This window comes from Gadus macrocephalus, chromosome 2 (assembly GCF_031168955.1).
Source record: "Gadus macrocephalus chromosome 2, ASM3116895v1".
Lineage (NCBI taxonomy): Eukaryota > Metazoa > Chordata > Actinopteri > Gadiformes > Gadidae > Gadus > Gadus macrocephalus.
In genome coordinates, this window is record NC_082383.1 from 17,106,611 (window position 1) to 17,133,807 (window position 27,197).

The window sequence follows — 27,197 nt, forward strand, 5'->3', positions numbered from 1 at the left end:
TATCGGTCCTTGTTTTACGAACATTTGAACATACGAGTGCAGTAACCATGATGGTGTGTTGTGTTGATTGATTCGAAGGGAAATGTTGAAATTCGTCAGGATGGCCGAGCGGTCTAAGGCTCTGCGTTCAGGTCGCAGTCTCCTCTGGTGGCGTGGGTTCGAATCCAACTTCTGACACTACAATTGGATCTCGATGTTTGTGATTATCAGTTCAAACTTTGTAATATGGGCAACATTTGGAAAAGGTAAGGAGATTTAAACTCAAAATGATTGGCTGGCTGCGGTGGGGTAGTGTAAAAGGGTAATGAGATGGGTGTCTTTTTGTCTCAATCTGTGTGTGTGCACGTCCGTGTCTGTGCATTAGTTTATGTAAGTAGTGTAATCCATGTAACTATGGTAAGGTTACAGCGCATGGAAGCTGTGGTTTATTATCGGTCCTTGTTTTACGGACATTTGAACATACGAGAGCAGTAACCATGATGGTGTGTTGCGTTGATTGATTTGAAGGGTCTTATACAATACGTCAGGTTGGCCGAGCGGTCTAAGGCGCTGCGTTCAGGTCGCAGTCTCCTCTGGAGGCGTGGGTTCGAATCCCACGTCTGACATAATATTTGGATCTCGTTGATTGTTGTTATCTGTTCAAACTATGTTATATGGAGAACATTTGAAAAAGGTAAGGAGGTTTAAACTCAAAGTGACTGGCTGGCTACGGTGGGGTAGAGGAAATTGGTAATGAGAGGGGTGTCAATCTGTCTCAATCTGTGTGTGTGCACGTGCATGTGTGTGCATTAGTTCATGTAAGTAGTGTAATCCATGTAACTATTGTAAGGTTACAGAGCATGGTAGCTGGGGTTTATTATCGGTCCTTGTTTTACGAACATTTGAACATACGAGTGCAGTAACCATGATGGTGTGTTGTGTTGATTGATTCGAAGGGCAATGTTGAAATTCGTCAGGATGGCCGAGCGGTCTAAGGCTCTGCGTTCAGGTCGCAGTCTCCTCTGGTGGCGTGGGTTCGAATCCAACTTCTGACACTACAATTGGATCTCGATGTTTGTGATTATCAGTTCAAACTTTGTAATATGGGCAACATTTGGAAAAGGTAAGGAGATTTAAACTCAAAATGATTGGCTGGCTGCGGTGGGGTAGTGTAAAAGGGTAATGAGATGGGTGTCTTTTTGTCTCAATCTGTGTGTGTGCACGTCCGTGTCTGTGCATTAGTTTATGTAAGTAGTGTAATCCATGTAACTATGGTAAGGTTACAGCGCATGGAAGCTGTGGTTTATTATCGGTCCTTGTTTTACGGACATTTGAACATACGAGAGCAGTAACCATGATGGTGTGTTGCGTTGATTGATTTGAAGGGTCTTATACAATACGTCAGGTTGGCCGAGCGGTCTAAGGCGCTGCGTTCAGGTCGCAGTCTCTTCTGGAGGCGTGGGTTCGAATCCCACTTCTGACATTTCATTTGGCTCTCGTTGATTGTGATTATCTGTTCAAACTTTGTAACATGGAGAACATTTGGAAAAGGTAAGGAGATTTAAACTCAAAGTGACTGGCTGGCTACGGTGGGGTAGTGGAAAATGGAAATGAGAGGATTGTCTTTCTGCCTCAATCTGTGTGTGCGTGTGCTCGTAAACGTGCGTGTGTGTGTGCATTAGTTTATGTCAGTAGTGTAACCCATCTAACAATGGTAACGTTACAGCGCATGGTAGCTGGGGTTTATTATCGGCCCTTGTTTTACAGACATTTGAACATACGAGAGCAGTAACCATGATGGCGTTTTTTGTTGATTGATTCGAAGGGTCTGATGCAATACGTCAGGATGGCCGAGCGGTCTAAGGCGCTGCGTTCAGGTCGCAGTCTCCACTGGAGGCGTGGGTTCGATTCCCACTTCTGACATTATATTTGGATCTCGTTGATTGTGACTAACTGTTCAAACATTGTAATATGAAGAACATGTGGAAAAGGTAAGGAGGTTTAAACTCAAAGTGACTGGCTGGCTACTTTGGGGTAGTAGAAAGGGGAAATGAGACGGGTGTCTTTCTGTCTCAATCTTTGTGTGCACGTCCGTGTCTGTGCATTAGTTTATGTAAGTAGTGTAATCCATGTAACTATGGTAAGGTTACAGCACATGGTAGCTGGGGTTTATTATGGGTCCATGTTTTACGGACATTTGTACATACGAGAGCAGTAACCATGATGGTGTGTTGTGTTTATTGATTCGAAGGGTCTGATGAAATAAGTCAGGATGGCCGAGCGGTCTAAGGCGCTGCGTTCAGGTCGCAGTCTCCCCTGGAGGCGTGGGTTCGAATCCCACTTCTGGCACTTCATTTGGATCTCTTTGATTGTGATTATCTGTTCAAACTTTGTAATATGGAGAACATTTGGAAAAGGTAAGGAGATTTAAACTCAAAGTGACTGGCTGGCTACGGTGGGGTAGTGGAAATTGGAAATGAGAGGGGTGTCTTTCTGTCTCAATCTGTGTGTGCGTCTGCACGTAAACGTGCGTGTGTGTGCATTAGTTTATGTAAGTAGTGTAACCCATGTAACAATGGTAACGTTACAGCGCATGGTAGCTGGGGTTTATTATCGGTCCTTGTTTTACGGACATTTGAACATACGAGAGCAGTAACCATGATGGCGTTTTTTGTTGATTGATTCGTAGACTAGGTTAAAAAACGTCAGGATGGCCGAGCGGTCTAAGGCGCTGCGTTCAGGTCGCAGTCTCCTCTGGAGGCGTGGGTTCGAATCCCACTTCTGACATTTCATTTGGCTCTCGTTGATTGTGATTATCTGTTCAAACTTTGTAACATGGAGAACATTTGGAAAAGGTAAGGAGATTTAAACTCAAAGTGACTGGCAGGCTACGGTGGGGTAGTGGAAATTGGAAATGAGAGGGGTGTCTTTCTGTCTCAATCTGAGTGTGCGTGTGCTCGTAAACGTGCGTAAGTGTGCATTAGTTTATGTAAGTAGTGTAACCCATGTAACAATGGTAACGTTACAGCGCATGGTAGCTGGGGTTTATTATCGGTCCTTGTTTTACGGACATTTGAACATACGAGAGCAGTAACCATGATGGCGTTTTTTGTTGATTGATTCGAAGGGTCAGATGTAATACGTCAGGATGGCCGAGCGGTCTAAGGCGCTGCGTTCAGGTCGCAGTCTCCTCTGGAGGCGTGGGTTCGAATCCCACGTCTGACATAATATTTGGATCTCGTTGATTGTTGTTATCTGTTCAAACTATGTTATATGGAGAACATTTGAAAAAGGTAAGGAGGTTTAAACTCAAAGTGACTGGCTGGCTACGGTGGGGTAGAGGAAATTGGTAATGAGAGGGGTGTCAATCTGTCTCAATCTGTGTGTGTGCACGTGCATGTGTGTGCATTAGTTCATGTAAGTAGTGTAATCCATGTAACTATTGTAAGGTTACAGAGCATGGTAGCTGGGGTTTATTATCGGTCCTTGTTTTACGAACATTTGAACATACGAGTGCAGTAACCATGATGGTGTGTTGTGTTGATTGATTCGAAGGGAAATGTTGAAATTCGTCAGGATGGCCGAGCGGTCTAAGGCTCTGCGTTCAGGTCGCAGTCTCCTCTGGTGGCGTGGGTTCGAATCCAACTTCTGACACTACAATTGGATCTCGATGTTTGTGATTATCAGTTCAAACTTTGTAATATGGGCAACATTTGGAAAAGGTAAGGAGATTTAAACTCAAAATGATTGGCTGGCTGCGGTGGGGTAGTGTAAAAGGGTAATGAGATGGGTGTCTTTTTGTCTCAATCTGTGTGTGCACACGTCCGTGTCTGTGCATTAGTTTATGTAAGTAGTGTAATCCATGTAACTATGGTAAGGTTACAGCGCATGGAAGCTGTGGTTTATTATCGGTCCTTGTTTTACGGACATTTGAACATACGAGAGCAGTAACCATGATGGTGTGTTGCGTTGATTGATTTGAAGGGTCTTATACAATACGTCAGGTTGGCCGAGCGGTCTAAGGCGCTGCGTTCAGGTCGCAGTCTCTTCTGGAGGCGTGGGTTCGAATCCCACTTCTGACATTTCATTTGGCTCTCGTTGATTGTGATTATCTGTTCAAACTTTGTAACATGGAGAACATTTGGAAAAGGAAAGGAGATTTAAACTCAAAGTGACTGGCTGGCTACGGTGGGGTAGTGGAAAATGGAAATGAGAGGATTGTCTTTCTGCCTCAATCTGTGTGTGCGTGTGCTCGTAAACGTGCGTGTGTGTGTGTGCATTAGTTTATGTCAGTAGTGTAACCCATCTAACAATGGTAACGTTACAGCGCATGGTAGCTGGGGTTTATTATCGGCCCTTGTTTTACAGACATTTGAACATACGAGAGCAGTAACCATGATGGCGTTTTTTGTTGATTGATTCGAAGGGTCTGATGCAATACGTCAGGCTGGCCGAGCGGTCTAAGGCGCTGCGTTCAGGTCGCAGTCTCCACTGGAGGCGTGGGTTCGATTCCCACTTCTGACATTATATTTGGATCTCGTTGATTGTGACTAACTGTTCAAACATTGTAATATGAAGAACATGTGGAAAAGGTAAGGAGGTTTAAACTCAAAGTGACTGGCTGGCTACGGTGGGGTAGTGGAAAATGGAAATGAGAGGATTGTCTTTCTGCCTCAATCTGTGTGTGCGTGTGCTCGTAAACGTGCGTGTGTGTGTGTGCATTAGTTTATGTCAGTAGTGTAACCCATCTAACAATGGTAACGTTACAGCGCATGGTAGCTGGGGTTTATTATCGGCCCTTGTTTTACAGACATTTGAACATACGAGAGCAGTAACCATGATGGCGTTTTTTGTTGATTGATTCGAAGGGTCTGATGCAATACGTCAGGCTGGCCGAGCGGTCTAAGGCGCTGCGTTCAGGTCGCAGTCTCCACTGGAGGCGTGGGTTCGATTCCCACTTCTGACATTATATTTGGATCTCGTTGATTGTGACTAACTGTTCAAACATTGTAATATGAAGAACATGTGGAAAAGGTAAGGAGGTTTAAACTCAAAGTGACTGGCTGGCTACTTTGGGGTAGTAGAAAGGGGAAATGAGACGGGTGTCTTTCTGTCTGAATCTTTGTGTGCACGTCCGTGTCTGTGCATTAGTTTATGTAAGTAGTGTAATCCATGTAACTATGGTAAGGTTACAGCACATGGTAGCTGGGGTTTATTATGGGTCCATGTTTTACGGACATTTGTACATACGAGAGCAGTAACCATGATGGTGTGTTGTGTTTATTGATTCGAAGGGTCTGATGAAATAAGTCAGGATGGCCGAGCGGTCTAAGGCGCTGCGTTCAGGTCGCAGTCTCCCCTGGAGGCGTGGGTTCGAATCCCACTTCTGACACTTCATTTGGATCTCTTTGATTGTGATTATCTGTTCAAACTTTGTAATATGGAGAACATTTGGAAAAGGTAAGGAGATTTAAACTCAAAGTGACTGGCTGGCTACGGTGGGGTAGTGGAAATTGGAAATGAGAGGGGTGTCTTTCTGTGTGTGCGTCTGCACGTAAACGTGCGTGTGTGTGCATTAGTTTATGTAAGTAGTGTAACCCATGTAACAATGGTAACGTTACAGCGCATGGTAGCTGGGGTTTATTATCGGTCCTTGTTTTACGGACATTTGAACATACGAGAGCAGTAACCATGATGGCGTTTTTTGTTGATTGATTCGTAGACTAGGTTAAAAAACGTCAGGATGGCCGAGCGGTCTAAGGCGCTGCGTTCAGGTCGCAGTCTCCTCTGGAGGCGTGGGTTCGAATCCCACTTCTGACATTTCATTTGGCTCTCGTTGATTGTGATTATCTGTTCAAACTTTGTAACATGGAGAACATTTGGAAAAGGTAAGGAGATTTAAACTCAAAGTGACTGGCAGGCTACGGTGGGGTAGTGGAAATTGGAAATGAGAGGGGTGTCTTTCTGTCTCAATCTGAGTGTGCGTGTGCTCGTAAACGTGCGTAAGTGTGCATTAGTTTATGTAAGTAGTGTAACCCATGTAACAATGGTAACGTTACAGCGCATGGTAGCTGGGGTTTATTATCGGTCCTTGTTTTACGGACATTTGAACATACGAGAGCAGTAACCATGATGGCGTTTTTTGTTGATTGATTCGAAGGGTCAGATGTAATACGTCAGGATGGCCGAGCGGTCTAAGTCGCTGCGTTCAGGTCGCAGTCTCCTCTGGAGGCGTGGGTTCGAATCCCACGTCTGACATAATATTTGGATCTCGTTGATTGTTGTTATCTGTTCAAACTATGTTATATGGAGAACATTTGAAAAAGGTAAGGAGGTTTAAACTCAAAGTGACTGGCTGGCTACGGTGGGGTAGAGGAAATTGGTAATGAGAGGGGTGTCAATCTGTCTCAATCTGTGTGTGTGCACGTGCATGTGTGTGCATTAGTTCATGTAAGTAGTGTAATCCATGTAACTATTGTAAGGTTACAGAGCATGGTAGCTGGGGTTTATAATCGGTCCTTGTTTTACGAACATTTGAACATACGAGTGCAGTAACCATGATGGTGTGTTGTGTTGATTGATTCGAAGGGAAATGTTGAAATTCGTCAGGATGGCCGAGCGGTCTAAGGCTCTGCGTTCAGGTCGCAGTCTCTTCTGGTGGCGTGGGTTCGAATCCAACTTCTGACACTACAATTGGATCTCGATGTTTGTGATTATCAGTTCAAACTTTGTAATATGGGCAACATTTGGAAAAGGTAAGGAGATTTAAACTCAAAATGATTGGCTGGCTGCGGTGGGGTAGTGTAAAAGGGTAATGAGATGGGTGTCTTTTTGGCTCAATCTGTGTGTGTGCACGTCCGTGTCTGTGCATTAGTTTATGTAAGTAGTGTAATCCATGTAACTATGGTAAGGTTACAGCGCATGGAAGCTGTGGTTTATTATCGGTCCTTGTTTTACGGACATTTGAACATACGAGAGCAGTAACCATGATGGTGTGTTGCGTTGATTGATTTGAAGGGTCTTATACAATACGTCAGGTTGGCCGAGCGGTCTAAGGCGCTGCGTTCAGGTCGCAGTCTCTTCTGGAGGCGTGGGTTCGAATCCCACTTCTGACATTTCATTTGGCTCTCGTTGATTGTGATTATCTGTTCAAACTTTGTAACATGGAGAACATTTGGAAAAGGTAAGGAGATTTAAACTCAAAGTGACTGGCTGGCTACGGTGGGGTAGTGGAAAATGGAAATGAGAGGATTGTCTTTCTGCCTCAATCTGTGTGTGCGTGTGCTCGTAAACGTGCGTGTGTGTGTGCATTAGTTTATGTCAGTAGTGTAACCCATCTAACAATGGTAACGTTACAGCGCATGGTAGCTGGGGTTTATTATCGGCCCTTGTTTTACAGACATTTGAACATACGAGAGCAGTAACCATGATGGCGTTTTTTGTTGATTGATTCGAAGGGTCTGATGCAATACGTCAGGATGGTCGAGCGGTCTAAGGCGCTGCGTTCAGGTCGCAGTCTCCACTGGAGGCGTGGGTTCGATTCCCACTTCTGACATTATATTTGGATCTCGTTGATTGTGACTAACTGTTCAAACATTGTAATATGAAGAACATGTGGAAAAGGTAAGGAGGTTTAAACTCAAAGTGACTGGCTGGCTACTTTGGGGTAGTAGAAAGGGGAAATGAGACGGGTGTCTTTCTGTCTCAATCTTTGTGTGCACGTCCGTGTCTGTGCATTAGTTTATGTAAGTAGTATAATCCATGTAACTATGGTAAGGTTACAGCACATGGTAGCTGGGGTTTATTATGGGTCCATGTTTTACGGACATTTGAACATACGAGAGCAGTAACCATGATGGTGTGTTGTGTTTATTGATTCGTAGACTATGTTAAAAAACGTCAGGATGGACGAGCGGTCAAAGGCGCTGCGTTCTGGTCGCAGTCTCCTCTGGAGGCGTGGGTTAGAATCCCACTTCTGACAATTCATTTGGATCTCTTTGATTGTGACTAACTGTTCAAACATTGTAATATGAAGAACATGTGGAAAAGGTAAGGAGGTTTAAACTCAAAGTGACTGGCTGGCTACTTTGGGGTAGTAGAAAGGGGAAATGAGACGGGTGTCTTTCTGTCTGAATCTTTGTGTGCACGTCCGTGTCTGTGCATTAGTTTATGTAAGTAGTGTAATCCATGTAACTATGGTAAGGTTACAGCACATGGTAGCTGGGGTTTATTATGGGTCCATGTTTTACGGACATTTGTACATACGAGAGCAGTAACCATGATGGTGTGTTGTGTTTATTGATTCGAAGGGTCTGATGAAATAAGTCAGGATGGCCGAGCGGTCTAAGGCGCTGCGTTCAGGTCGCAGTCTCCCCTGGAGGCGTGGGTTCGAATCCCACTTCTGACACTACATTTGGATCTCTTTGATTGTGATTATCTGTTCAAACTTTGTAATATGGAGAACATTTGGAAAAGGTAAGGAGATTTAAACTCAAAGTGACTGGCTGGCTACGGTGGGGTAGTGGAAATTGGAAATGAGAGGGGTGTCTTTCTGTCTCAATCTGTGTGTGCGTCTGCACGTAAACGTGCGTGTGTGTGCATTAGTTTATGTAAGTAGTGTAACCCATGTAACAATGGTAACGTTACAGCGCATGGTAGCTGGGGTTTATTATCGGTCCTTGTTTTACGGACATTTGAACATACGAGAGCAGTAACCATGATGGCGTTTTTTGTTGATTGATTCGTAGACTAGGTTAAAAAACGTCAGGATGGCCGAGCGGTCTAAGGCGCTGCGTTCAGGTCGCAGTCTCCTCTGGAGGCGTGGGTTCGAATCCCACTTCTGACATTTCATTTGGCTCTCGTTGATTGTGATTATCTGTTCAAACTTTGTAACATGGAGAACATTTGGAAAAGGTAAGGAGATTTAAACTCAAAGTGACTGGCTGGCTACGGTGGGGTAGTGGAAATTGGAAATGAGAGGGGTGTCTTTCTGTCTCAATCTGAGTGTGCGTGTGCTCGTAAACGTGCGTAAGTGTGCATTAGTTTATGTAAGTTGTGTAACCTATGTAACAATGGTAACGTTACAGCGCATGGTAGCTGGGGTTTATTATCGGTCCTTGTTTTACGGACATTTGAACATACGAGAGCAGTAACCATGATGGCGTTTTTTGTTGATTGATTCGAAGGGTCTGATGTAATACGTCAGGATGGCAGAGCGGTCTAAGGCGCTGCGTTCAGGTCGCAGTCTCCTCTGGAGGCGTGGGTTCGAATCCCACGTCTGACATAATATTTGGATCTCGTTGATTGTTGTTATCTGTTCAAACTATGTTATATGGAGAACATTTGAAAAAGGTAAGGAGGTTTAAACTCAAAGTGACTGGCTGGCTACGGTGGGGTAGAGGAAATTGGTAATGAGAGGGGTGTCAATCTGTCTCAATCTGTGTGTGTGCACGTGCATGTGTGTGCATTAGTTCATGTAAGTAGTGTAATCCATGTAACTATTGTAAGGTTACAGAGCATGGTAGCTGGGGTTTATTATCGGTCCTTGTTTTACGAACATTTGAACATACGAGTGCAGTAACCATGATGGTGTGTTGTGTTGATTGATTCGAAGGGTAATGTTGAAATTCGTCAGGATGGCCGAGCGGTCTAAGGCTCTGCGTTCAGGTCGCAGTCTCCTCTGGTGGCGTGGGTTCGAATCCCACTTCAGACACTACAATTGGATCTCGTTGTTTGTGATTATCAGTTCAAACTTTGTAATATGGGGAACATTTGGAAAAGGTAAGGAGATTTAAACTCAAAATGATAGGCTGGCTGCGGTGGGGTAGTGTAAAAGGGTAATGAGATGGGTGTCTTTTTGTCTCAATCTGTGTGTGTGCACGTCCGTGTCTGTGCATTAGTTTATGTAAGTAGTGTAATCCATGTAACTATGGTAAGGTTACAGCGCATGGAAGCTGTGGTTTATTATCGGTCCTTGTTTTACGGACATTTGAACATATGAGAGCAGTAACCATGATGGTGTGTTGCGTTGTTTGATTTGAAGGGTCTGATACAAAACGTCAGGTTGGCCGAGCGGTCTAAGGCGCTGCGTTCAGGTCGCAGTCTCCTCTGGAGGCGTGGGTTCGAATCCCACTTCTGACATTTCTTTTGGCTCTCGTTGATTGTGATTATCTGTTCAAACTTTGTAACATGGAGAACATTTGGAAAAGGTAAGGAGATTTAAACTCAAAGTGACTGGCTGGCTACGGTGGGGTAGTGGAAAATGGAAATGAGAGGGTTGTCTTTCTGTCTCAATCTGTGTGTGCGTGTGCTCGTAAACGTGCGTGTGTTTGTGCATTAGTTTATGTCAGTAGTGTAACCCATCTAACAATGGTAACGTTACAGCGCATGGTAGCTGGGGTTTATTATCGGTCCTTGTTTTACAGACATTTGAACATACGAGAGCAGTAACCATGATGGCGTTTTTTGTTGATTGATTCGAATGGTCTGATGCAATACGTCAGGATGGCCGAGCGGTCTAAGGCGCTGCGTTCAGGTCGCAGTCTCCACTGGAGGCGTGGGTTCGAATCCCACTTCTGACAATATATTTGGATCTCGTTGATTGTTATTATCTGTTCAAACTATGTAATATGGAGAACATTTGGAAAAGGTAAGGAGGTTTAAACTCAAAGTGACTGGCTGGCTACTTTGGGGTAGTAGAAAGGGGAAATGAGACGGGTGTCTTTCTGTCTCAATCTTTGTGTGCACGTCCGTGTCTGTGCATTAGTTTATGTAAGTAGTGTAATCCATGTAACTATGGTAAGGTTACAGCACATGGTAGCTGGGGTTTATTATGGGTCCATGTTTTACGGACATTTGAACATACGAGAGCAGTAACCATGATGGTGTGTTGTGTTTATTGATTCGTAGACAATGTTAAAAAACGTCAGGATGGACGAGCGGTCGAAGGCGCTGCGTTCTGGTCGCAGTCTCCTCTGGAGGCGTGGGTTAGAATCCCACTTCTGACAATTCATTTGGATCTCTTTGATTGTGACTAACTGTTCAAACATTGTAATATGAAGAACATGTGGAAAAGGTAAGGAGGTTTAAACTCAAAGTGACTGGCTGGCTACTTTGGGGTAGTAGAAAGGGGAAATGAGACGGGTGTCTTTCTGTCTGAATCTTTGTGTGCACGTCCGTGTGTGTGCATTAGTATATGTAAGTAGTGTAACCCATGTAACAATGGTAACGTTACAGCGCATGGTAGCTGGGGTTTATTATCGGTCCTTGTTTTACGGACATTTGAACATACGAGAGCAGTAACCATGATGGCGTTTTTTGTTGATTGATTCGTAGACTAGGTTAAAAAACGTCAGGATGGCCGAGCGGTCTAAGGCGCTGCGTTCAGGTCGCAGTCTCCTCTGGAGGCGTGGGTTCGAATCCCACTTCTGACATTTCATTTGGCTCTCGTTGATTGTGATTATCTGTTCAAACTTTGTAACATGGAGAACATTTGGAAAAGGTAAGGAGATTTAAACTCAAAGTGACTGGCTGGCTACGGTGGGGTAGTGGAAATTGGAAATGAGAGGGGTGTCTTTCTGTCTCAATCTGAGTGTGCGTGTGCTCGTAAACGTGCGTGAGTGTGCATTAGTTTATGTAAGCAGTGTAACCCATGTAACAATGGTAACGTTACAGCGCATGGTAGCTGGGGTTTATTATCGGTCCTTGTTTTACGGACATTTGAACATACGAGAGCAGTAACCATGATGGCGTTTTTTGTTGATTGATTCGAATGGTCTGATGTAATACGTCAGGATGGCAGAGCGGTCTAAGGCGCTGCGTTCAGGTCGCAGTCTCCTCTGGAGGCGTGGGTTCGAATCCCACGTCTGACATAATATTTGGATCTCGTTGATTGTTGTTATCTGTTCAAACTATGTTATATGGAGAACATTTGGAAAAGGTAAGGAGGTTTAAACTCAAAGTGACTGGCTGGCTACGGTGGGGTAGAGGAAATTGGTAATGAGAGGGGTGTCAATCTGTCTCAATCTGTGTGTGTGCACGTGCATGTGTGTGCATTAGTTCATGTAAGTAGTGTAATCCATGTAACTATTGTAAGGTTACAGAGCATGGTAGATGGGGTTTATTATCGGTCCTTGTTTTACGAACATTTGAACATACGAGTGCAGTAACCATGATGGTGTGTTGTGTTGATTGATTCGAAGGGAAATGTTGAAATTCGTCAGGATGGCCGAGCGGTCTAAGGCGCTGCGTTCAGGTCGCAGTCTCCTCTGGTGGCGTGGGTTCGAATCCCACTTCTGACACTACAATTGGATCTCGTTGTTTGTGATTATCAGTTCAAACTTTGTAATATGGGGAACATTTGGAAAAGGTAAGGAGATTTAAACTCAAAATGATTGGCTGGCTGCGGTGGGGTAGTGTAAAAGGGTAATGAGATGGGTGTCTTTTTGTCTCAATCTGTGTGTGTGCACGTCCGTGTCTGTGCATTAGTTTATGTAAGTAGTGTAATCCATGTAACTATGGTAAGGTTACAGCACATGGTAGCTGGGGTTTATTATGGGTCCATGTTTTACGGACATTTGAACATACGAGAGCAGTAACCATGATGGTGTGTTGCGTTGTTTGACTTGAAGGGTCTGATACAAAACGTCAGGTTGGCCGAGCGGTCCAAGGCGCTGCGTTCAGGTCGCAGTCTCCTCTGGAGGCGTGGGTTCGAATCCCACTTCTGACATTTCTTTTGGCTCTCGTTGATTGTGATTATCTGTTCAAACTTTGTAACATGGAGAACATTTGGAAAAGGTAAGGAGATTTAAACTCAAAGTGACTGGCTGGCTACGGTGGGGTAGTGGAAAATGGAAATGAGAGGGTTGTCTTTCTGTCTCAATCTGTGTGTGCGTGTGCTCGTAAACGTGCGTGTGTTTGTGCATTAGTTTATGTCAGTAGTGTAACCCATCTAACAATGGTAACGTTACAGCGCATGGTAGCTGGGGTTTATTATCGGTCCTTGTTTTACAGACATTTGAACATACGAGAGCAGTAACCATGATGGCGTTTTTTGTTGATTGATTCGAAGGGTCTGATGCAATACGTCAGGATGGCCGAGCGGTCTAAGGCGCTGCGTTCAGGTCGCAGTCTCCACTGGAGGCGTGGGTTTGAATCCCACTTCTGACAATATATTTGGATCTCGTTGATTGTTATTATCTGTTCAAACTATGTAATATGGAGAACATTTGGAAAAGGTAAGGAGGTTTAAACTCAAAGTGACTGGCTGGCTACTTTGGGGTAGTAGAAAGGGGAAATGAGACGGGTGTCTTTCTGTCTCAATCTTTGTGTGCACGTCCGTGTCTGTGCATTAGTTTATGTAAGTAGTGTAATCCATGTAACTATGGTAAGGTTACAGCACATGGTAGCTGGGGTTTATTATGGGTCCATGTTTTACGGACATTTGAACATACGAGAGCAGTAACCATGATGGTGTGTTGTGTTTATTGATTCGTAGACAATGTTAAAAAACGTCAGGATGGACGAGCGGTCGAAGGCGCTGCGTTCTGGTCGCAGTCTCCTCTGGAGGCGTGGGTTAGAATCCCACTTCTGACAATTCATTTGGATCTCTTTGATTGTGACTAACTGTTCAAACATTGTAATATGAAGAACATGTGGAAAAGGTAAGGAGGTTTAAACTCAAAGTGACTGGCTGGCTACTTTGGGGTAGTAGAAAGGGGAAATGAGACGGGTGTCTTTCTGTCTGAATCTTTGTGTGCACGTCCGTGTGTGTGCATTAGTATATGTAAGTAGTGTAACCCATGTAACAATGGTAACGTTACAGCGCATGGTAGCTGGGGTTTATTATCGGTCCTTGTTTTACGGACATTTGAACATACGAGAGCAGTAACCATGATGGCGTTTTTTGTTGATTGATTCGTAGACTAGGTTAAAAAATGTCAGGATGGCCGAGCGGTCTAAGGCGCTGCGTTCAGGTCGCAGTCTCCTCTGGAGGCGTGGGTTCGAATCCCACTTCTGACATTTCATTTGGCTCTCGTTGATTGTGATTATCTGTTCAAACTTTGTAACATGGAGAACATTTGGAAAAGGTAAGGAGATTTAAACTCAAAGTGACTGGCTGGCTACGGTGGGGTAGTGGAAATTGGAAATGAGAGGGGTGTCTTTCTGTCTCAATCTGAGTGTGCGTGTGCTCGTAAACGTGCGTGAGTGTGCATTAGTTTATGTAAGTAGTGTAACCCATGTAACAATGGTAACGTTACAGCGCATGGTAGCTGGGGTTTATTATCGGTCCTTGTTTTACGGACATTTGAACATACGAGAGCAGTAACCATGATGGCGTTTTTTGTTGATTGATTCGAAGGGTCTGATGTAATACGTCAGGATGGCAGAGTGGTCTAAGGCGCTGCGTTCAGGTCGCAGTCTCCTCTGGAGGCGTGGGTTCGAATCCTACGTCTGACATAATATTTGGATCTCGTTGATTGTTGTTATCTGTTCAAACTATGTTATATGGAGAACATTTGGAAAAGGTAAGGAGGTTTAAACTCAAAGTGACTGGCTGGCTACGGTGGGGTAGAGGAAATTGGTAATGAGAGGGGTGTCAATCTGTCTCAATCTGTGTGTGTGCACGTGCATGTGTGTGCATTAGTTCATGTAAGTAGTGTAATCCATGTAACTATTGTAAGGTTACAGAGCATGGTAGATGGGGTTTATTATCGGTCCTTGTTTTACGAACATTTGAACATACGAGTGCAGTAACCATGATGGTGTGTTGTGTTGATTGATTCGAAGGGAGATGTTGAAATTCGTCAGGATGGCCGAGCGGTCTAAGGCGCTGCGTTCAGGTCGCAGTCTCCTCTGGTGGCGTGGGTTCGAATCCCACTTCTGACACTACAATTGGATCTCGTTGTTTGTGATTATCAGTTCAAACTTTGTAATATGGGGAACATTTGGAAAAGGTAAGGAGATTTAAACTCAAAATGATTGGCTGGCTGCGGTGGGGTAGTGTAAAAGGGTAATGAGATGGGTGTCTTTTTGTCTCAATCTGTGTGTGTGCACGTCCGTGTCTGTGCATTAGTTTATGTAAGTAGTGTAATCCATGTAACTATGGTAAGGTTACAGCACATGGTAGCTGGGGTTTATTATGGGTCCATGTTTTACGGACATTTGAACATACGAGAGCAGTAACCATGATGGCGTTTTGGGTTTATTGATTCAAAGGGTTTGATGTAATACATCAGGATGGCAGAGAGGTCCAAGCCGCTGAGTTCAGGTCGTAGTCTCCTCTGGAGGCGTGGGTTTGAATCCCACTTCTGACACTTCATTTGGATCTCTTTGATTGTGATTATCTGTTCAAACTTTGTAATATGGAGAACATTTGGGAAAGGTAAGGAGATTTAAACTCAAAGTGACTGGCTGGCTACTGTGGGGTAGTGGAAATTGTAAATGAGAGGGGTGTCTTTCTGTCTCAATCTGTGTGTGCGTCTGCACGTAAACGTGCGTGTGTGTGCATTAGTTTATGTAAGTAGTGTAACCCATGTAACAATGGTAATGTTACAGCGCATGGTAGCTGGGGTTTATTATCGGTCCTTGTTTTACGGACATTTGAACATACGAGAGCAGTAACCATGATGGTGTGTTGTGTTGATTGATTCGAAGGGTGTGATACAATACGTCAGGATGGCCGAGCGGTCTAAGGCGCTGCGTTCAGGTCGCAGTCTCCTCTGGAGGCGTGGGTTGGAATCCCACTTCTGACATTACATTTGGCTCTCGTTGATTGTGATTATCTGTTCAAACTTTGTGACATGGAGAACATTTGGAAAAGGTAAGGAGATTTAAACTCAAAGTGACTGGCTGGCTACGGTGGGGTAGTGGAAATTGGAAATGAGAGGGGTGTCTTTCTGTCTCAATCTGTGTGTGCGTGTGCTCGTAAACGTGCGTGTGTGTGCATTAGTTTACGTAAGTAGTGTAACCCATGTAACTATGGTAACGTTACAGCGCATGGTAGCTGGGGTTTATTATCGGTCCTTGTTTTACGGACATTTGAACATACGAGAGCAGTAACCATGATGGCGTTTTTTGTTGATTGATTCGAAGGGTCTGCTGAATTACGTCAGGATGGCAGAGCGGTCTAAGGCGCTGCGTTCAGGTCGCAGTCTCCCCTGGAGGCGTGGGTTCGAATCCCACTTCTGACATAATATTTGGATCTCGTTGATTGTTATTATCTGTTCAAACTATGTAATATGGAGAACATTTGGAAAAGGTAAGGAGGTTTAAACTCAAAGTGACTGGCTGGCTACTTTGGGGTCGTAGAAAGGGGAAATGAGACGGGTGTCTTTCTGTCTCAATCTGTGGGTGCGTGTGCTCGTAAACGTGTGTGTGTGTGCATTAGTTTACGTAAGTAGTGTAACCCATGTAACTATGGTAACGTTACAGCGCATGGTAGCTGGGGTTTATTATCGGTCCTTGTTTTACGGACATTTGAACATACGAGAGCAGTAACCATTATGGCGTTTTTTGTTGATTGATTCGAAGGGTCTGTGTTGTGTTTATTGATTCGTAGACTAGGTTAAAAAAAGGTCAGGATGGCCGCGCGGTCTAAGGAGCTGCGGTCAGGTCGCAGTGTCGTCTGGAGGAATGGGTTCGAATCCCACTTCTGACACTACAATTGGATCTTGTTGTTTGTAATTTTCTGTTCAAACTTTGTAATATGGGGAACATTTGGAAAAGGTAAGGAGATTTAAACTCAAAATGATTGGCTGGCTGCGGTGGGGTAGTGTAAAAGGGTAATGAGAGGGGTGTCTTTTTGTCTCAATCTGTGTGTGTGCACGTCCGTGTCTGTGCATTAGTTTATGTAAGTAGTGTAATCCATGTAACTATGGTAAGGTTACAGCGCATGGAAGCTGTGGTTTATTATCGGTCCTTGTTTTACGGACATTTGAACATACGAGAGCAGTAACCATGATGGTGTGTTGCGTTGATTGATTCGAAGGGGCTGATACAAAACGGCAGGATGGCCGAGCGGTCTAAGGCGCTGCGTTCAGGTTGCAGTCTCCTCTGGAGGCGTGGGTTCGAATCCCACTTCTGACATTTCATTTGGCTCTCGTTGATTGTGATTATCTGTTCAAACTTTGTAACATGGAGAACATTTGGAAAAGGTAAGGAGATTTAAACTCAAAGTGACTGGCTGGCTACGGTGGGGTAGTGGAAATTGGAAATGAGAGGGTTGTCTTTCTGTCTCAATCTGTGTGTGCGTGTGCTCGTAAACGTGCGTGTGTGTGCATTAGTTTATGTAAGTAGTGTAACCCATGTAACAATGGTAACGTTACAGCGCATGGTAGCTGGGGTTTATTATCGGTCCTTGTTTTACGGACATTTGAACATACGAGAGCAGTAACCATGATGGCATTTTTTGTTGATTGATTCAAAGGGTCTGATGAAATACGTCAGGATGGCCGAGCGGTCTAAGGCGCTGCGTTCAGGTCGCAGTCTCCTCTGGAGGCGTGGGGTTTTCTGTTCAAACTTTGTAATATGGAGAACATTTGGGATTTTCTGTTCAAACTTTGTAATATGGAGAACATTTGGAAAAGGTAATGAGATTTAAACTGGCTGGCTGCGGTGGGGTAGTGTAAATGGGTAATGTGAGGGGTGTCTTTTGTCTCAATCTGCGTGTGTGCACGTCCGTGTCTGTGCATTAGTTTACCTAAGTAGTGTAATCCATGTAACTATGGTAAGGTTACAGCGCATTGTAGCTGTGGTTTATTATCGGTCCTTGTTTTACGGACATTTGAACATACGAGAGTAGTAACCATGATGGCGTGTTGTGTTTATTGATTTGAAGGGTCTGATGTAAGACGTCAGGATGGCCGAGCGGTCTCAGGTGATGCGTTCAGGTCGCAGTCTCCACTGGTGGCGTGGGTTCGAATCCCACTTCTGACATTACAATTGGCTCTCGTTGATTGTGATTATCTGTTCAATATTTGTAATATGGAGAACATTGGGAAAAGGTAAGGAGATTTAAACTGAAAGTGACTGGCTCGCTACTGTCGGGTAGTGGAAATTGGAAATGAGAGAGGTGTCTTTCTGTCTCAATCCGTGTGTGAGTGTGGTCGTGAACCTGCTTGTGTGCATTAGTTAATCTAAGTAGTGTAACCTATGTTAAGGTTACAGAGCATGGTAGCTGGGGTTTATTATCGGTCCTTATTTTACGGACATTTGAACATACGAGAGCAGTAACCATGATGGTGTGTTGTGTTGATTGATTCGAAGGGTCTGTTGCAATTCGTCAGGATGGCCGAGCGGTCTAAGGCGCTGCGTTCAGGTCGCAGTCTCCTCTGGTGGCGTGGGTTCGAATCCCACTTCTGACATTACAATTGGCTCTCGTTGATTGTGATTATCTGTTCAAACTTTGTAACATGGAGAACATTTGGAAAAGGTAAGGAGATTTAAACTCAAAGTGACCAGCTCGCTACGGTGGGGTAGTGGAAATTGGAAATGAGAGAGGTGTCGTTCTGTCTCAATCCGTGTGTGAGTGTGCTCGTGAACCTGCGTGCGTGCATTAGTTAATATAAGTAGTGTAACCCATGTAACTATGGTAAGGTTACAGAGCATGGTAGCTGGGGTTTATTATCGGTCCTTATTTTACGGACATTTGAACATACGAGAGCAGTAACCATGATGGTGTGTTGTGTTGATTGATTCGAAAGGTCTGATGCAATACGTCAGGATGGCCGAGCGGTCTAAGGCGCTGCGTTCAGGTCGCAGTCTCCACTGGAGGCGTGGGTTTGAATCCCACTTCTGACATTACATTTGGCTCTCGTTGATTGTGATTATCTGTTCAAACTTTGTGACATGGAGAACATTTGGAAAAGGTAAGGAGATTTAAACTCAAAGTGACTTGCTGGCTACGGTGGGGTAGTGGAAATTGGAAATGAGAGGGGTGTCTTTCTGTCTCAATCTGTGTGTGCGTGTGCTCGTAAACGTGCGTGTGTGTGCATTAGTTTACGTAAGTAGTGTAACCCATGTAACTATGGTAACGTTACAGCGCATGGTAGCTGGGGTTTATTATCGGTCCTTGTTTTACGGACATTTGAACATACGAGAGCAGTAACCATGATGGCGTTTTTTGTTGATTGATTCGAAGGGTCTGTTGAATTACGTCAGGATGGCCGAGCGGTCTAAGGCGCTGCGTTCAGGTCGCAGTCTCCCCTGGAGGCGTGGGTTCGAATCCCACTTCTGACATAATATTTGGATCTCGTTGATTGTTATTATCTGTTCAAACTATGTAATATGGAGAACATTTGGAAAAGGTAAGGAGGTTTAAACTCAAAGTGACTGGCTGGCTACTTTGGGGTCGTAGAAAGGGGAAATGAGACGGGTGTCTTTCTGTCTCAATCTGTGTGTGCGTGTGCTCGTAAACGTGTGTGTGTGTGCATTAGTTTACGTAAGTAGTGTAACCCATGTAACTATGGTAACGTTACAGCGCATGGTAGCTGGGGTTTATTATCGGTCCTTGTTTTACGGACATTTGAACATACGAGAGCAGTTACCATGATGGCGTTTTTTGTTGATTGATTCGAAGGGTCTGTGTTGTGTTTATTGATTCGTAGACTATGTTAAAATAAGGTCAGGATGGCTGCGCGGTCTAAGGAGCTGCGGTCAGGTCGCAGTGTCGTCTGGAGGCATGGGTTCGAATCCCACTTCTGACACTACAATTGGATCTTGTTGTTTGTAATTTTCTGTTCAAACTTTGTAATATGGGGAACATTTGGAAAAGGTAAGGAGATTTAAACTCAAAATGATTGGCTGGCTGCGGTGGGGTAGTGTAAAAGGGTAATGAGAGGGGTGTCTTTCTGTCTCAATCTGTGTGTGCGTGTGCTCTTAAACGTGCGTGTGTGTGCATTAGTTTATGTAAGTAGTGTAACCCATGTAACAATGGTAACGTTACAGCGCATGGTAGCTGGGGTTTATTATCGGTCCTTGTTTTACGGACATTTGAACATACGAGAGCAGTAACCATGATGGCATTTTTTGTTGATTGATTCAAAGGGTCTGATGAAATACGTCAGGATGGCCGAGCGGTCTAAGGCGCTGCGTTCAGGTCGCAGTCTCCTCTGGAGGCGTGGGGTTTTCTGTTCAAACTTTGTAATATGGAGAACATTTGGGATTTTCTGTTCAAACTTTGTAATATGGAGAACATTTGGAAAAGGTAATGAGATTTAAACTGGCTGGCTGCGGTGGGGTAGTGTAAATGGGTAATGTGAGGGGTGTCTTTTGTCTCAATCTGCGTGTGTGCACGTCCGTGTCTGTGCATTAGTTTATGTAAGTAGTGTAATCCATGTAACTATGGTAAGGTTACAGCGCATGGAAGCTGTTGTTTATTATCAGTCCTTGTTTTACGGACATTTGAACATACGAGAGCAGTAACCATGATGGTGTGTTGCGTTGATTGATTCGAAGGGTCTGATATAATACGTCAGGATCGCCGAGCGGTCTAAGGCGCTGCGTTCAGGTCGCAGTCTCCTCTGGAGGCGTGGGTTCGAATCCCATTTCTGACACTTCATTTGGCTCTCGTTGATTGTGATTATCTGTTCAAACTTTGTAACATGGAGAACATTTGGAAAAGGTAAGGAGATTTAAACTCAAAGTGACTGGCTGGCTACGGTGGGGTAGTGGAAATAGGAAATGAGAGGGGTGTCTTTCTGTCTCAATCTGTGTGTGCGTGTGCTCGTAAACGTGCGTGTGTGTGCATTAGTTTACCTAAGTAGTGTAACCAATGTAACTATGGTAACGTTACAGCGCATTGTAGCTGGGGTTTATTATCGGTCCTTGTTTTACGGACATTTGAACATACGAGAGCAGTAACCATGATTGTGTGTTGTGTTGATTGATTCGAAGGTTCTGTTGCAATACGTCAGGTTGGCCGAGCGGTCTAAGGCGCTGCGTTCAGGTCGCAGTCTCCTCTGGAGGTGTGGGTTCGAATCCCACTTCTGACATTACATTTGGCTCTCGTTGATTGTGATTATCTGTTCAAACTTTGTGACATGGAGAACATTTGGAAAAGGTAAGGAGATTTAAACTCAAAGTGACTGGCTGGCTACGGGGGGGTAGTGGAAATTGGAAATGAGAGGGGTGTCTTTCTGTCTCAATCTGTGTGTGCGTGTGCTCGTAAACGTGCGTGTGTGTGCATTAGTTTACGTAAGTAGTGTAACCCATGTAACTATGGTAACGTTACAGCGCATGGTAGCTGGGGTTTATTATCGGTCCTTGTTTTACGGACATTTGAACATACGAGAGCAGTAACCATGATGGCGTTTTTTGTTGATTGATTCGAAGGGTCTGATACAATACGTCAGGATGGCCGAGCGGTCTAAGGCGCTGCGTTCAGGTCGCAGTCTCCTCTGGAGGCGTGGGTTCGAATCCCACTTCTGACATTATATTTGGATCTCGTTGATTGTTATTATCTGTTCAAACTATGGAATATGGAGAACATTTGGAAAAGGTAAGGAGGTTTAAACTCAAAGTGACTGGCTGGCTACTTTGGGGTAGTAGAAAGGGGAAATGAGACGGGTGTCTTTCTGTCTCAATCTTTGTGTGCACGTCAGTGTCTGTGTATTAGTTTATGTAAGTAGTGTAATCCATGTAACTATGGTAAGGTTACAGCGCATGGAAGCTGTGGTTTATTATCGGTCCTTGTTTTACGGACATTTGAACATACGAGAGCAGTAACCATGATGGTGTGTTGTGTTGATTGATTCGAAGGGTCTGATACAATACGTCAGGATGGCCGAGCGGTCTAAGGCGCTGCGTTCAGGTCGCAGTCTCCTCTGGAGGTGTGGGTTCGAATCCCACTTCTGACACTACAATTGGATCTCGTTGTTTGTGATTTTCTGTTCAAACTTTGTAATATGGAGAACATTTGGAAAAGGTAATGAGATTTAAACTCAAAGTGACTGGCTGGCGGCGGTGGGGTAGTGTAAATGGGTAATGAGAGGGGTGTCTTTTTGTCTCAATCTGTGTGTGTGCACGTGCGTGTGTGTGCATTAGTTTATGTAAGTAGTGTAACCCATGTAACTATGGTAACGTTACAGCGCATGGTAGCTGGGGTTTATTATCGGTCCTTGTTTTACGGACATTTGAACATACGAGAGCAGTAACCATGCAACCCAGTCGCCAAGAAAATACGTTGACGGTGTACGTTTCCATGAACACTGGATACGTACTATTACAACGTAAAAACAGCGTGTTATACCTACAGTATCCACGCGTGCCGCTCTGGAGGCGGGTTTCGCGGTTTGGGTTTCACGGGTTTCGTGCCAGATTGTGGACACGATTGTCGACGGGGGGGGGGGGGAGGTACACTGTTGGTGACGGGGGGGGGGGGGGGACACGTTTGTAGGGGGGGGAACACGTTGTTTGAGGGGGGGGGGGGGGACACGTTTGTAGGGGGGGGAACACGTTGTTTGAGGGGGGGGGGGGGCACGTTTCTTGAGGGGGGGGACACGCTCGACAACGAGAGTTGGTTTTTATTGAACGCTCGACAACGAGAGTTGGTTTTTATTGAACGAGACTTCAACACGGAGCAGCTGCACGAAACGATGGTCACGTCACTCTCGGTGACGGTGTCGACAACAATGAACGCACGAACAATGTTAATAGAACAACACACAACCACATAACATCCCGAACCCATAACCCCACTTAATCCTAACAACAAAACAAGTTAACAAAAGCCCCATTTGTCAACTGACAACCCCAATTCCCAGAATCCCCCGCGGCCCCGGAACACGGCGTAGCTTATATTAATCTTTATTATCTGAATGGGAAATGCAATATTTTAGGACAGATACACCATTGAACGCGTTTCTAATGACATTTCTAGCGAGAAATGTACATTTTCCTTACATAATCTTCAGTCAATGAATGTGTATGATCTTTATTAATCTTTATTATCTGAATGGGAAATGCAATATTTTAGGACCGATTCACCGTTAAACGTGTTTCTAATAACATTTCTAGCGAGAAATATACTTTTTACTTGCATAATCTTCAGTCAGTGATTGTGTCTGATCTTTAGTTTTATAGTTATTAGGATTTGATCGGCTCGCTCGCATGTTTCAACGTCAGGTTGTTAGGCTGCTTTCGCTAAACTAGCAGCTCACGTGCTTCCTGCGTTTGTGTTATTAAACTGTTACTTTATGTAACTTTTAATGATATCATCTTGTTAGAAACATGTATATCTGAGAGGCAACCCAGTCGCCAAAAGCATACGTTGACAGTGTACGTTTCGTGAACACTGGATTACGTCGCATTTCAACATAAAATAGCGTGTTATACACACACACACACACGCACGCACAGACACACAGACACAGACACACACACACACGCACGCACACGGTGCATTTCGCTGCTAAAACAACAACAAAAAAAATATTCCCTCAAATATTATTACTAAAGAACCGTTTTCCAAAGAACGAAATGTAAACCAATGCATTCTGAATGGGAGTGTTTCTCCGATTTTTCCATGCTACACAGAACGAAATGTAAACCCATGCAAATAAAGACTTCATGGTCATAATAATTTAAATATCATTAATCTCCTGAGTGATGCAGCCCCATTTTTTTCAACGGGGCTGCATCCAGTCACTTGACTGTCATGGTTGCTATGGTGGTTGCTATCGACCGCCCCCTCTAATCCTTACATGGCTCTAGAAACCACGCGGCAAAGGAGCTGCCGTAAATTGTGTTGTTTTTGTCGTAAACTGGGGTCCGACGGTTAAAAAATAGACAGATATTCCGAGGTATCCTTAAAAGGCAGCTTGGATGTTTTTATTTTCTGCAGTTTAGACTTCTTCTATAACCTATTTTTGAAAGCAAAACACCAAGTTCATTGATTTAACGAGGCAGGGTTATTTGAAACAATTTATTCAATAAATATTTGTGAGAGGTCATTCCTTCTCCTGAGTTTGCTTCCTATTTATGTCTAGTGTACACCCCTACTGTCCAAAAGCATCCCCCCCCCCCTCCCCATATGGATTTGGAGAGTTGTTGCCACGTCCCAGTGGTGGAAGTATCATATAATATGAAAGAGGGCATTCAATTATACTACAATGATCAATTAGGAGGCCGAAGCCCTAAAGGAAGTGATGCAATAGGTGACTGAGGCGAGAACATTTCAGTAAACTGTACCTTGGGGTCTCTTATATATCAAAGGGGGTTTCAAAGGACGCATACGCTTCAACCTGTGGCTCCAGCCCTACAGGAAATGACTCAGCAAGTGCTCCATCTCGTTGCACCTGCACCCAGCGGCTCGCTTGCAAGATTTTGGCCTGAAGTTCTTCCCAGACCTATACCCTAACAGTCCAACATGCATATCTGAGAATCAGGCCTCTCTTCAATAATGACAAAATGTTATGAGAGAAATACAGATTCACTTTTTGTTATCTCATAGGCGGCGTGGTGCCGGCTCCTTTTGACCTTTTGACCCCAGACTTCAAAGACGTGGCCACAGGCCAGCTGTGTCTACACACATTAAGCCACAAATGTACACCTCCATCCTGCAAAAAATGTGGCCTAGAAACTAACTTCTGTCTTATGTACATTGACTGTACTGTTGGAGGTCACGCCCCTTTTCCGGCCTTTTCGAGATAGCTAGTGATGCTAAAATGTTTACACACATTTCCCGGGGCCCCGAGAACGACATATCCAAGATTTGTAGTTCTAGCCCATAGAGAAAAAAAGTTTTCCCAAATGGACTGTCATTTGGACAAAGCCCCTTCAGAAGTGTTGCCTGCGAGACCTAATGGTTCAGAATGTGGTGGAAAAATATTTTTTGAGATAGGAAGGTCCTACCGCCCTGAAATTTGAATACCATATTCTAGGGCCTAACTGGGACCCCCGCACCGAAACTTGGCCCGGTCGGACCCCGAGTGCAGGAAGGGGGGGCCTGGACTTTCATAATCTTCGCTTGGTGAATGTAAAGGATGTTTGGTCGGATGTTATGACGAAGAATCATAATGTGAATGGGAATATTCTATTAATGTCTTGATATCATCTTTCGTCTCAACACTTCTGCTGCAGCCGCTTAAAGTCTCACTCCGAGAACCTTAAAATATGAATCAATCCATTAGAAGTATGAAAATATCTTCCCGGTCGTGCAACAGGGCAAACAAGGTGTCCTTTGTCATCTACGTTTCGAGACGATTGCAAGATTTTTGACAAATTACATGTTAATTAGCATCTACACGTTAAGCTGAGTCCAATGAGATCAAGCTCGCCCTCTTGCTACACCGAGATCATGTCCTAGACCTAGGTGTACCATGTAAAATACATGTTACCATTAGCTAGAGTGTCATGCTTGGTGTCATTGGACTCATCTCAAGGTGTAGATGCTAAATAACATGTCATTTGTCACAATTTTTTATCGGGAAGCAAATCAATAGCTTCTCATTATTGATTAAGGCCTCCAATTTCGACAGCTAATTACTACCATTAAACATGTTCGAATATGCTCATGTGTGAGCATATTCGAACCGTTCGATAACCGTTGTAATCGCCTGGAAGCGTAGATGTTGAAGGACACCTTGTTTGTCCTCCTACGCCACCGGGAAGATATTTACATGCTTCTGATTGACTAATGAATTGATTCAGCTATTCCCCCAGAAGTCTGGGGTCAAAAGGTCAAAAGGAGACGGCACCAGCCCCGTTGAAAAAAGTCTTTATTTGCATATTTACATTTCGTTCTGTGTAGCATGGAAAAATTGGAGAAACACTCCCATTCAGAATGCATTGGTTTACATTTCGTTCTTTGGAAAACGGTTCTTTAGTAATAATATTTGAGGGAATATTTTGTTGTTGTTTTAGCAGCGAAATGCACCGTGTGCGTGTGTGTGTGCGTGTGTGTGTGTGTGTGTGTGTGTGTGTGTGTGTGTGTGTGTGTGTGTGTGTGTGTGTGTGTGTGTGTGTCTGTGTGTCTGTGTGTGTCTGTGCGTGCGTGTGCGTGTGTGTGCGTGTGTGTGTGTATAACACGCTATTTTATGTTGAAATGCGACGTAATCCAGTGTTCACGAAACATACACTGTCAACGTATGCTTTTGGCGACTGGGTTGCCTCTCAGATATACGTGTTTCTAACAAGATGATATCATTAAAAGTTACATAAAGTAACAGTTTAATAACACAAACGCAGGAAGCACGTGAGCTGCTAGTTTAGCGAAAGCAGCCTAACAACCTGACGTTGAAACATGCGAGCGAGCCGATCAAATCCTAATAACTATAAAACTAAAGATCAGACACAATCACTGACTGCAAGTCAGTGATTGTGTATGCAAGTAAAAAGTATATTTCTCGCTAGAAATGTTATTAGAAACACGTTTAACGGTGAATCGGTCCTAAAATATTGCATTTCCCATTCAGATAATAAAGATTAATAAAGATCATACACATTCACTGACTGAAGATTATGTAAGGAAAATGTACATTTCTCGCTAGAAATGTCATTAGAAACGCGTTTAATGGTGTATCTGTCCTAAAATATTGCATTTCCCATCCAGATAATAAAGATTAATATAAGCTACGCCGTGTTCCGGAGGAGGATTCTGGGAATTGGGGTTGTCAGTTGACAAATGGGGCTTTTGTTAACTTGTTTTGTTGTTAGGATTAAGTGGGGTTGATGGGTTCGGGATGCTATGTGGTTGTGTGTTGTTCTATTAACATTGTTCGTGTGTACATTGTTGTCGACACCGTCACCGAGAGTGACGTGACCATCGTTTCGTGCAGCTGTTCCGTGTTGAAGTCTCGTTCAATAAAAAGCAACTCTCGTTGTCGAGCGTTCAATAAAAACCAACTCTCGTTGTCGAGCGTGTCCCCCCCCTCAAGAAGCGTGCCCCCCCCCCCCTCAAACAACGTGTTCCCCCCCCTACAAACATGTCCCCCCCCCACCCGTCACCAACAGTTTGAGTTTAAATCTCCTTACCTTTTCCAAATGTTCCCCATATTACAAAGTTTGAACTGATTATCACAATCAACGAGATCCTAATGTAGTGTCAGAAGTGGGATTCGAACCCACGCCACCAGAGGAGACTGCGACCTGAACGCAGCGCCTTAGACCGCTCGGTCATCCTGACGTATTTCAACATTTCCCTTCGAATCAATCAACACAACACACCATCATGGTTACTGCACTCGTATGTTCAAATGTTCGTAAAACAAGGACCGATAATA

The 27,197-nt window shown here is 44.2% G+C and overlaps 11 non-coding genes across 11 annotated transcripts; all 11 read left to right on the forward strand.

The window, feature by feature from the left end:
- The first annotated feature begins 1,819 nt into the window (after positions 1-1,819).
- On the forward strand, positions 1,820-1,902 carry trnal-cag (transfer RNA leucine (anticodon CAG)). Its single transcript has one exon. It is a non-coding gene; the product is annotated as a tRNA-Leu (tRNA).
- A 781-nt stretch (positions 1,903-2,683) lies between these two features.
- trnal-cag (transfer RNA leucine (anticodon CAG)) lies at positions 2,684-2,766 on the forward strand. Its single transcript has one exon. It is a non-coding gene; the product is annotated as a tRNA-Leu (tRNA).
- Positions 2,767-5,716: 2,950 nt separating this feature from the next.
- On the forward strand, positions 5,717-5,799 carry trnal-cag (transfer RNA leucine (anticodon CAG)). The gene has a single exon. It is a non-coding gene; the product is annotated as a tRNA-Leu (tRNA).
- A 2,078-nt stretch (positions 5,800-7,877) lies between these two features.
- Positions 7,878-7,960, forward strand: trnaq-cug (transfer RNA glutamine (anticodon CUG)). The gene has a single exon. It is a non-coding gene; the product is annotated as a tRNA-Gln (tRNA).
- A 781-nt stretch (positions 7,961-8,741) lies between these two features.
- On the forward strand, positions 8,742-8,824 carry trnal-cag (transfer RNA leucine (anticodon CAG)). The gene has a single exon. It is a non-coding gene; the product is annotated as a tRNA-Leu (tRNA).
- A 1,652-nt stretch (positions 8,825-10,476) lies between these two features.
- On the forward strand, positions 10,477-10,559 carry trnal-cag (transfer RNA leucine (anticodon CAG)). The gene has a single exon. It is a non-coding gene; the product is annotated as a tRNA-Leu (tRNA).
- Positions 10,560-10,902: 343 nt separating this feature from the next.
- trnaq-cug (transfer RNA glutamine (anticodon CUG)) lies at positions 10,903-10,985 on the forward strand. The gene has a single exon. It is a non-coding gene; the product is annotated as a tRNA-Gln (tRNA).
- Positions 10,986-11,328: 343 nt separating this feature from the next.
- trnal-cag (transfer RNA leucine (anticodon CAG)) lies at positions 11,329-11,411 on the forward strand. Its single transcript has one exon. It is a non-coding gene; the product is annotated as a tRNA-Leu (tRNA).
- A 2,078-nt stretch (positions 11,412-13,489) lies between these two features.
- On the forward strand, positions 13,490-13,572 carry trnaq-cug (transfer RNA glutamine (anticodon CUG)). Its single transcript has one exon. It is a non-coding gene; the product is annotated as a tRNA-Gln (tRNA).
- Positions 13,573-13,915: 343 nt separating this feature from the next.
- On the forward strand, positions 13,916-13,998 carry trnal-cag (transfer RNA leucine (anticodon CAG)). The gene has a single exon. It is a non-coding gene; the product is annotated as a tRNA-Leu (tRNA).
- Positions 13,999-21,324: 7,326 nt separating this feature from the next.
- On the forward strand, positions 21,325-21,407 carry trnal-cag (transfer RNA leucine (anticodon CAG)). The gene has a single exon. It is a non-coding gene; the product is annotated as a tRNA-Leu (tRNA).
- Positions 21,408-27,197: the final 5,790 nt, after the last annotated feature.